Raw genomic sequence first — 11,465 nt, 5'->3', positions numbered from 1 at the left:
TTTTTTACAAATCGGGAAGAAAAAAAACTCGTATTTAGATCAAATTATTATTTCTTTTACTACAATAAACATTTGTTATTATTATGTTTGTTAATAAAAATACAAATAAATTGAAGTAAAGAGAAAAGCATTGATGTCAAACGAATATGCATCCCCATTCATCCTGATTTTTTGTATGCGTGTGAAATCTAAGTCTTTTAGTCTCAAATCTACATGTTGTGGTCTTTCTTTTATGTATTGCGTTATGAAGTTTTGTGAAAAATCTGTACGTGATGGAGAAAAATGGATATAATTTCGGATTCAGCGTACAGGTATTATTATAGAACATGTAAGACAATAAAATCATCGCAGGCCTGTGTTATTAGTTTCAACTTCTGTCTTCATTCTTTATGGTAGGAATAAAGATAAAATGGAAAGTGACTCTTCTGACCCTGTTTACTCGTAAAGTTTATCTTGATGAAATTAGTTAACCTTGTAACGTTGTACTTAAAAGAGGAAGAACGCACCAAACATTTATGAGAACCTTCACCAAGGAGTTGTAAATGTAATCTCCAACGGATCCATGCTATTTTAATTTATGTAGGTCAAGAATACATGTATAAGATTGTGTTTCACAAACAGCCTACAGCTATGGCCGAAGGTTTTGGATCATCCTAGATTTATCTAATTTATTTATAAGATCAATTAAATCCTGCTGAATAATGTTACGTTTTTTTAATGCCATGTGGAGGATCCTAAATGATAACGCGATCCTTCAGCGCTTCATTGTATCCATGCCTGAGAAGCTTAAAATTTTAGGATGATGCAAAACTTTTAGCCATAGTTTTATATACATAACTCTGGTGTGAAGTTTATGATTTGTCTTTTTTTTTTTAAATATGAAGTAAATCAGATTTGGAAGGCCCGGCATGGCCAGGTGGTTAGGGCTCCTTGACTCGCAATCTGAGGGTCGCTGGTTCGAATCCTCGTTCCACCAAACATGCTCGCCTTTTCAGCCGCGAGGGCGTTATAATGTAACTATCAATCCCGCTATTCGTTGGTAAAAGAGTAGCACACGAGTTGGCGGTGGGTTGCGATGACTAGCTGCTTTCCTTCTAGTAAGTAAGGGACGGCTAGCGCAGATAGCCCTCTTGTAGCTTTGCGCGAAATTCAAAACAAACAAACTTCTTTAGAAAATTTTAAGATTTGTCTACCAAGAATACTTTTAAATACCGTTACTCATTTAGGGTTTCTGTTAATAAATTGATAAAATCTGTAACGTTTATAAACCTGAGAAAATTAAATAGCATAACGAGATTTATCTTTGTTATTTGAAGCGGGTAGCTGGTTAACAATAAATTTAAAGGTTAGTGTTTTGATCTTATTCAAAAAACAAACAAACTATGAAAAAGATGTTTGTAAGAAATTCTCTCAAAAGTCACTTTCTACACTTTTTTTGTTGTTGTTACAAACAGTGGGAAAACTTTGAAATTATAATGTTAAGAATATTTATTAATGTTTGTTTTTTTATGTCATTTAACGTTTTTCTGATGAACATAAAGGTTTACGTGAGGACTTGAAAAGCTGGAATGTTTGGCTTGGCTCCAATCAAAATATGTAATCTTCAGCACAAAATCCAACTTAGATAGAAATTCTTCACGTAAATACCACAAAAACTAGTTTTGCTTATTTTCTTCCAATTTGCAATCCTTTATTCTCTCGCTAGACTTAATATTCTAAAGTGGCGTGACACGTATGACTTTAATTAACGTAACATTGAGTATGAAGCTGTCCTTAGTAAATGGCAATGTTTCGAAAAGGGGTGTAGCTGAAAGGTTTCCATTAAAAATTCATATTAATAACCTTTATCAAAAATGTTCAACATTACTACGTATTTTTGGCTGTTAGTTTGTTTGTTTGTTTCAGAATTCTTGCGCTAAACTACTCAATGGCTATTTGCGCATAGCCGACTCTAATTTAAAACTGATAGACTAGAGGAAAAGTGCTTCTGCCAACTCTTGGCCTACTTTAATCGAATAGGGGGAATTGATTTTTGCTCTTATAATGCAACCATCGCCCCAAAGTGTAGAGCGCGATTTTGCGGCAACTGGACGCAAAACATTGAGTTTAGGATCCACAGCTCGGAATACTAACTACTAGGCCACACTAAACCTTTTGGGCTATTAGAAACGTGTAGTTAAAGGATATATAATGTTATTTTACGAGTGCAAACAGCATTTTCGCATTTATCATCATATAATAAACACAAAATTTTAATCCCGCTTTAAAAAAAAAAGAACAAAATAAAAGAATGCTTACTTCTGAAAAAAAAAAAAATGCTCGCTAATTTCTGTATCGTTTTAAATGTTTACACAATATAAAATAATATTTTTAGAGACCGAGTACAGGATAATTAATATATATTTAAGACCACTTGTACATCTAAATATCGTGGGAGATGTTTGTGGAGTTGCAAGAATGTTTCTCTTGTTCAAGACTGTAATCAAATCATCAACAAACCACAAAGTGTTCATTGTACGAGCCGGAAGACCACACGTCAGCTCACATGAAGATCACATTACCCGAGTTGCTTTAAGTCATAATTTAATGCTCATCAGCAATTTTATGATCCAGTCATCCCCTAAAATTTAAGTTACGTATTTTGTACGTTTTTGTGCAAAACAACGTACGAAAACAAGTATACGTAAGAAGCTGTATATAATTATCTGTATTTCTCTGTAAGAAAACATAAATTGGGTGTTATGGAAGTTTTGTAAAATCGTAATGTAAAACTTTTATGTGGGTTATAGAAACTTACACTTTGCTAGCAATTTTAAGAAAATAGAGAAGTCTTAAAAAAATAGAATTCTGCCTTTACAGAAAGAATTTTAGCAGTGAACTATCTTATCCCCCCCCCCCGCTAGTCTGCTTGATCCTTTTGGTAATCATTTGTTATTAATCGTTAGAATGTCCTATTCTCATCAGCTAGCGTTATCATAAAAATGGAGATTAAAGTGTTTTCTGCAGTGGAACGTACGTCAGTAGTAAATAAGTTTCATGTTATTAAACTTATTGGAACCTAAAATTTGAATAGGTTGTTATGTTGTCAATTTAAAAATTATCAGTAATAATATATCTTTAAGTCATGACGTCAGATTTGTATTAAATATTATACTGTATTAGATACGAAGGTCCTTTATTATAATTCAAATAGTTATATACTAATAATTATTTTGAGAAAATCAGTAATAGCCTTCCTATGAATCGAATAAGAATCAAAATGTTAGCCAGCTTTGTAGTTCTAGTCTATTCTAATTGTTGATGAATTTATTATTACTAATCAACGATGACGTAAAACCCAAACTAAATTTAAACCATTAACTTAATTCATGCAATTTTTCTTCGTCTTACATTTTCAAAATCCAGCTTGTTATGGTTTAAGTTCCTGTTTCGTTGAATATTGATGTTAAAATTTTGCTCAGTTTCAAAAAAAAAAAGACAAGCTCACTGCTAATATCTAAAATTCGACATTTCTTCAAGGGTGTATTAGAGAATAAAAGATTCGACGATATTTACAACATTAGCTGATTTTATTTTCACACTTATCACACACACACGTGGTTTCCTGTATTATCAGGCAATACAAGTCCTTAGAATTAGTGATATTGTTTGAGCTATCACTTTCAAAATGTTATATATGTACATAAGCGCCGAGTCAGCGAGGGCAAGAAACATTTGACCCGGGATTATTTATTTTGGAGGGAGGCATAGCCTCCAAATAAATCTAACAATATATGCATGTAGTACGCTACTATACTGATCTAATAGCTGTTGCAACAACTGACACGAACTGACGTAATTCCGTACGTAGCGTGCTCATAGTAACATGGTTAGTGGAAAAGCACAGTAAACAGAACAAACTTGTCACGTGCGTTTATAGGAAAAAACTAGCTGCGACACATTCAGGAGTCTTCTTCAGTCATTGGTTGTCTTCTGACTGGAAGACTGGTTAATAACGCTTTCGTAATTTTGCAACATTGAATTCCCTTAAAGGTCACAGGAGGTCAGAACGCTGTTTAGCTTAAAGTGACCTTGGGAGTTGTTGAAATTAGACTGGCTTTTGATTAAGAAACTTTAGATGTTTTTTCTGTTTATGTTGTTTTCCATTTTTGTAAAACTTCTCGTTGATTTCGATTTAATGGTCAGAATCTTTCATATTAAGAAAAACTATATTATTTGTGTTTCCATATTCAATGTTTTTGTTATCTTCTGAAACTTTCCGGTCAACGTTTTTTCCAATTTTACATAAATATCCTTTCTCACAGGATTAGCACGCTATTATGTAAATGCCTTGATTTTTTGTGCTTTTTAACTTCAGGCGTTGCTCTGTTTGAAGTTAGGTGATTTTTAATGGTGTCGGATATTTGTTAACGTAACATGGTGTAGAGGACTATAATTTTGCTGACTTTTTTCATTTGGAAATGTGAATAGACATAATAAGGCATGGTATGAATTGAAAGTGCATTCATCCGTTTTCATTTTTATTTATTTTTTTTAATTTGGTGCTTTATGACATAGATAAAGAAAGTTAAATTAACTACCCTGGCATGGCCAGGTGATTAGGGCGCTCGACTCGCAATCTTCGGGTCGCGGGTTTGAATCCCCGTCCCACCAAACATGCTCGCCCTTTCAGCCGTGGGGGCGTTTTAATGTGACAGTTAATCCCACTATTCGTTGTTAAAAGAGTAGCGCAAGAGTTGGCAGTGGGTGGTGAAGACTAGATGGCTTCCCTCTAGTCTTTCATTGCTAAATTAGGAGCGGCTAGCGCAGATAGCCCTCGTGTAGCTTTGCGTGAATTTCCAAACAAACCAGTTAACTACTCCGTTTTTTGCTCCTATATGTGTAGTTCTTTGCTCATAAAGTATCAGAGTCCAGTACGCTGCAATGAACTTTTTTGTATCATGCTATGACCCAGAAACCTAACACTTTCTAACATTAGAATCTCCCAACATTTCCTTCTACCTCAAGTCAATTATAAAAAAGCAGCTTAAGCAGGTGGAACGTGTGAAACACGTGTACTTACTTTAGTTATCCTTTACTGTGAAACACTTGTACTTACTTTAGTTATCCTTCACTGTGAAAAACGTGTACTTATTTAGCTATCCTATACTGTGTAACACGTGTACTTACTTTAGTTATCCTTTACTGTGAAACACTTGTACTTACTTTAGTTATCCTTCACTGTGAAACACGTGTACTTATTTAGTTATCCTATACTGTGTAACACGTGTACTTATTTAGTTATCCTATACTGTGTATCACGTGTACTTACTTTAGTTATCCTTTACTGTGAAACACTTGTACTTACTTTAGTTATCCTTTACTGTGAAACACTTGTACTTACTTTAGTTATCCTTTACTGTGAAACACTTGTACTTACTTTAGTTATCCTTTACTGTTATCACCCTACGTTAAACACATGTTTTAACATAACGTTAAGTTTATTTAGTTCGAAGAAACTAACAGTAAATAAAGTAATTCCTATAAAAAACGTTATGCAATAGATCTAATTTCAACATGCATTGCAGTCAAAAGGCAAAGTTTAGGGATGACAATGAAGTTGAAAACGGCGACAACTGATATGAACCAGATGTCTCTGTTTTAACTTCCGCAACCACTTTCCCATCAGTATTCCTTTCCGGGAGGAGCATTATAAAGTCACACAAAATAAATTTGAATAAAGAAACAAAACCTTCATAGTATGACTTAATATTTACTAATAATGACATGAATATTTCACGACGAACTCTAGTGGCAAATATTATCTTGATCGCCGCCATTGATGTACAGCTGTATAGAACTTTAAGTATTCCACTAAAAACTCAGATGATGTTGAAAAGTAAACTCTAAAATGAAACACGTAGGGTATTATACGTACTTATAAAATATGTTCAAGAAATGCAATATGATACGAAAACTTCGACGTACTTAATCATGAGTTGTGACGTCATTGTATTAAGAAGTTGATACGGCGCCAGACTCGCTGTCTTGACTGAACGTTTCCTTTCGTATATTTAATGTTGCTTGTAATCCTAAGTCTATTAATATACTTTATATTGTAATTAATCTTTAATTGGTTGAATATTAGTATGCGGTTCACATAATATGGTACAAGATAATTAAAGAGGATAATATATATATATAAAACAGCTAAGTTCTCTGTGAAAAGTAATAACATTATCAATTTTGAAACTTAACATTATAAGTGGATATTTAAAAGAAATATTGTTTCGAGAAACCTATGCTGTTTTCTTCGTAGATTAACACTAGTAGTAGGCCGCACTGAATATAAAAGTTTAAAACAATAATACTTATAACTAAAGATTTACGTGAAATTTAAACACCAGGTAAAGAGTTCTAACAAAACAACTTTCATAATATACAAATGATCCCCTAAATAGCCACTAAAGCAGAAAGTTAAACAATAAAAATAGTTATTTAACAATTTATATACAAAATATATAACGTGTATTAAACATTATTGAGTAATTTAGATTATTCATACGACACCTTTTCTAATTAATTCGGCTGTGAATGTGAAACGTTGAAATCGTCAGTAGTGCCAAAGCAGTAAGTCAAACCGACCTTAAACCAAAACTAGTTTTCATTTCCGCTCTCGTACTACACGTGTAGGCCAAGTTTTTAGAGTGTTGTTATCAAGTTTCAGAATTGCGTATTTCACATTACCCCAAGAATAAACTAATATAATATTTATGGAACTAGTCCTATAAATTTTGTCTGTTACAATGACACATGATTTCCTATGTTATCCAACAATATAAGTCGCTTAGTATTAGTAGTATTGATTGAGCTATCGCATTAGAAATATTGATTATATACATATACACACACATATATATATATTGCTCATAAATCAAATGTCGAAACATAATACATTATAAACTTCAATGTTTCGAAGCAAAACATATTCCAGAGCGTATGATGAGATACAGGTATATAGACGTTTTAAAAATTATCACATTGGAGATTTTTCGACATAGCTTCTAGTTTGTAATATTTATATACTTATTTTAAAACACAAAGGTTGTCACAATACCTCGTCTTCACAAAAGAATGAGATCCTTGCAGTAAGTATTTTCTGTCTTTCTTTATCTCTGTAGCTCCTACTTCTCACATTTGACATTAAAAGGACTATATATATATGTGTGTGTGTGTGTCAAAACTTGTGAAATGTTGCTCATAAACATCGAATGTGTTGTGATGAAATCTTAAGGTCAACGTACTTTGGATCAATAAGTCGGATTGAATTGTACTCATCAGTCCTCTCTTCCAAAAAACGTAAAAAACAGCTGAATTAACATTTTCAGTGTAAGTTAGAGTAAATAAAGTATGAACATTTTAAAAAACCAGTTGAATTAATATTTTCAGTGTAACTTAAAGTAAATAAAGTATGAACATTTTTAAAAAACCAGTTGAATTAATCTTTATTTACTCTAAGTTACACTGAAAATGTTAATTCAGCTGGTTTTTAAAATGTTCATACTTTATTTACTCTAAGTTACACTGAAAATTATGAACATTTTTAAAAACCAGTTGAATTAATATTTTCAATGTAACTTAGAGCAAATAAAGTATGAACATTAAAAAAACAGCTGAATTAACAGTGTAACTTAAGTAAATAAAGTATGAACATTTAAAAAAATCAGCTAAATTAACATTTTCAGTGTAACTTACAGTAAATAAAGTATGAACATTTTAAAATATTTTCTGTTATCAAATCACATGTAGAATAAATAAATTGTTCCAATTCTGTATAATTGCACTTTTTCAGTGTTATTTCAAGTTAGTTTTAAACATTTTCACGCAGGTCAGAAGAAAGTTTTGAATAAACAGAGAAGTGGAAGAAGTCAACTGAAGAAACTTACGGTAAAGTTTAGACCAATTTACGGAACGGATCAAATATAGCTCAAAGTCTAATTGAACTGTGTTGTAACAAACAAGATTTACAATCTAGATTATTTTTGTTTGACAGATAATTGATACACTTACTGAGACTTAAGAACTTAAGGAGTTGAGGATATACAGACACTTCAACTCTAGCAAAACAAGCAAATTATCATAATTCCAATTTCAACAATGCTTACATTCCGGGTCACTTGATTTAAGTAAGTTCTTATTTACATAGAGGTAGAACGATCTTTTATAGAGTTTAATAACATCTGATAGCCGAAAAAAGAACTCGCGAACTGGCAAACTAATAACAATAATAATAAATAGCTAAATACAATATTATTATTATTTTTACAAATTGTTGCTTTAGGCTTCTTTCATTGTCAAATATAATAACTATATTATATTAACAATACAACGACCAAACTTGAATTGTATGACATTGAATGCAGTTAATTTAGGCTAGAGATGTCCTTGCGATTATCTTACCGCGCCTTAGTTGAACTGTGTGGACTTATTAACGGTGGCAGTCCATTCTGCTATGTGTTAAGAGATGCCGCATAGGTGACTGCAGCTACTGTCTGCGCATAGCCGTCCATAATTTCGAATCAATAGATAATAGATAAAGCAGCTAGTCAACAGCACTCACCGCCAACTCTCGGGGTACGCTTATCTCACCGAATTATGGGTTGTTTGTGTGTTTGTTTTATAGCAAAGCCACATTAGGTTATCTGCAGTGTCCACTATGAGGGGATCGAACCCCGTATTTTAGCGTTGTAAGACCGTAAACTTACCGCTCTTCTACCGGAAGACTCGAATTATGGAATTTAACTGTCACTCTTATAGCATACCCACGGCTCCTAATTTTGTATTTAGGGGCGACTATGTCTGAACCATAAAAGTCTCGTTTCTGATCTAGTCATTTTTACTGCTGTTTGGTCTAAAAATACCAAAGCAAATCAGTTAATACTTAATCATATTAGTGAAACTAATATACACACACATATACAGTCTGAAGAACGTCTTTCTTTCAAATTTCTTACCACTCTGTGGCTCAGCGGTAAGCCTAATGGCTTATATCGCTAAAAATCGGGTCTCAATAACCGTGGTGAGCGAAGTACAGAGAGCACATTGTATAATCTTGTGCTTCACAACAAAGTAACATACAAAACAAAGTTTTGTTACATTCTCTTAAAATTTGTTTTACCCCTACGGCTATTTTTTCGCATTCGCAAAAATTCTGGTCTTGGTCAATCAATGTACTACAACAAAGCCGTCTAGTTACCAATATTGCAATCATAAGTAACTTTCAACAAATGTTCAAATTACAAAACGACATAACATATTGTTGCGTCATCGAGGTCACGTGACTGGTGTGGCGCCCTCTAGTTTCTAGAACTATCTTGTTCTTTCAGGAATGCTCTAGCATTTGCTAGATAGGGTAGGCTGGTATATAAAAGAGGGGAATGTAATGTGTGTATAGATAGTGAGTAATTGAACTGCAGTCAGAGTATTGTTGAAGTTCGTTATAGCGTTGTTTTAGCGCGATTGTTGAAGTTGAGTATATCGGTAAAGTTATATTCGGAAAGAATAAACCAGTTTTTATTAAGAAAGAACTTGTGTCGCTTAAGTTTCGTCGGAACAAGTTACGGAAAATCAAATAACAAACGGAGACGTAACAATATGTATATATATTTTAATTTGTTATATCAAATTATTTATAAGACGATAGAAGCATGTATTTCATAAAAAGTATATAATTTCGCCTTTTCGAAGCGGGTTTACGCCAGCATTTTGTTTTTCACTAAAAATCTTTGTTTAAAGCAGTCTTTAAGTCATGTACACTAATAATATTTATATTCGTAAAGTGGTCTTGTATTCTTTGTCCTCATTAATTGTTATTAAGAAACCCTAAATGCTAAGTATAACAGTCTACCTTGAAATTCATAAAGTGATTTTGTATGTAAGCCTTTGGACATTTAAACCAATTTTTCTGGGTTCATATACAATTTGATATTTTTATTTCTAATCTTTAAGCCTAAGAAGAAGCAGGAGTGTTTCAGGTTTTCATATATTTATCGAAAGCCACGTTTGGGTGCATTTTGATGTAACTAGAACGTAACACAGTTAAATTTATAGCGACAATTCTAATGTAAATAATATGGCGCGTACAGCAGCCAGAAATGTGTCAACTCCAACCAAATTTTTTAAATATAAATGACGTATAATCATCACAATTAAATGTTGTCCGCGTAAATTACTTGAGTTTTATTCACAACATGAACTTGATCATTTTATCACACTGATGAAAAAATAAATACAAAAAATCAGGTTCCAGACAAGTTTAGTTTTAGTAAATTATAAGGGCCGGGCGTGGCCGACTGGCTAGCGTGCTCGCACTTTGAACCCGTGTTTTCATGATTCGCGTCACGTTGCTGCAAAACTCTCTCCACAGTGTGATTGTTTGTTTTTTGAATTTCGCGCAAAGCTACACGAGGGCTATCTGCGCTAGCCGTCCCTAATTTAGCAGTGTAAGACTAGAGGGAAGGCAGCTATTCATCACCACCCACCGCCAACTCTTTGGCTACTCTTTTACCAACGAATAGTGGGATTGACCGCCACATTATAACGCCCCCATGGCTGAAAGGGCGAGCATGTTTGGTGGGGCGAGGATTCAAACCCGCGACCCTCAGATTGCGATTCGAGCGCCCTAACCACTTGGCCATGCCGGGCCTTCTCTCCGCAGTGTGAGGCCGTAGGTACATATCATAAATGATGTCCAGATTCCACTGTTCAATCAGATAAAAGTTTGAAGTTTGCGCTGTTGACTTGCTAGCTGCCTTCCTCCAAAACTGGACTAGGCCGAGCTTAGTCGATAGCGTGTCCGGACTGTAAACTTGACGCTTCATCGCTTGCATCCGATTAAGTAATTTGGTGTCGTGAGTGTGCTACAAGAGCAACATTCAATTCCCAATATTCTGTCAAACAAAAGTTTAGAACAGACGAACTAGAGGAAAAAAAACAGCTTGTCAATTCCATCTACTGTCAACTCTTGGACTCATTAGGATGGCTATGCTCAGGTAGTCAGTTGTGTAACTTTGTGTAAACAATTCTGAAATAAACAGTCAAGACTAATGTTAAAACCCTTTATATTTTAAATTTTGTTATTTTGTTACAAGATGAACTGGATCTAGAAAACCGAGACAAACAGGATGTAGGTTAGCTGCCGGGCAAATCAAAGTGATTATATCACTATAAAGGAAAATAATGTTTGGTCAATGTTTGCCTTTTATTGTTGCTATTATTTTTTTATTTGCTAAATAATCACTTCTGTTATTAAATCGCTATAAAGGAAAATAATGTTTGGTCAATGTTTGCCTTTTATTGTTACTATTATTTTTTATCTGCTAAATACAGTTTTGTAACAACAGTTTTGAAGGATACTTCTGTTATTAACTCGCTATAAAGGAAAATAATGTTTGGTCAATGTTTGCCTTTTATTGTTACTATTATTT

General features: G+C 33.4%; 2 protein-coding genes across 6 annotated transcripts in view; one reads left to right on the top strand and one right to left on the bottom strand.

Moving 5' to 3' along the window:
- LOC106472808 (MFS-type transporter SLC18B1-like) overlaps positions 1-7,214 on the bottom strand; it is a 48,291-nt gene extending 41,077 nt beyond the window's left edge. For 2 of the 3 annotated variants that reach the window (XM_022402349.1, XM_022402355.1), the window contains exon 1: positions 7,097-7,170. The gene's annotated coding sequence lies outside the window, so the exon portion shown is untranslated. Of the gene's footprint in view, positions 1-7,096 lie in introns of all 3 variants that reach the window. The other variant, XM_022402345.1, reaches the window with a different exon arrangement.
- Positions 1-11,465, top strand: part of LOC106472868 (SPARC-like) — a 25,930-nt gene that overhangs the window by 3,232 nt on the left and 11,233 nt on the right. For all 3 annotated transcript variants that reach the window (XM_013933543.2, XM_013933549.2, XM_022402379.1), the window contains exon 2: positions 7,868-7,926. The gene's annotated coding sequence lies outside the window, so the exon portion shown is untranslated. The remainder of the gene's footprint in view (positions 1-7,867; positions 7,927-11,465) is intronic.

This window comes from Limulus polyphemus, unplaced genomic scaffold (genome assembly GCF_000517525.1).
Source record: "Limulus polyphemus unplaced genomic scaffold, Limulus_polyphemus-2.1.2 Scaffold124, whole genome shotgun sequence".
NCBI lineage: Eukaryota > Metazoa > Arthropoda > Merostomata > Xiphosura > Limulidae > Limulus > Limulus polyphemus.
This window is presented reverse-complemented; position numbering and strand designations above follow the sequence as displayed.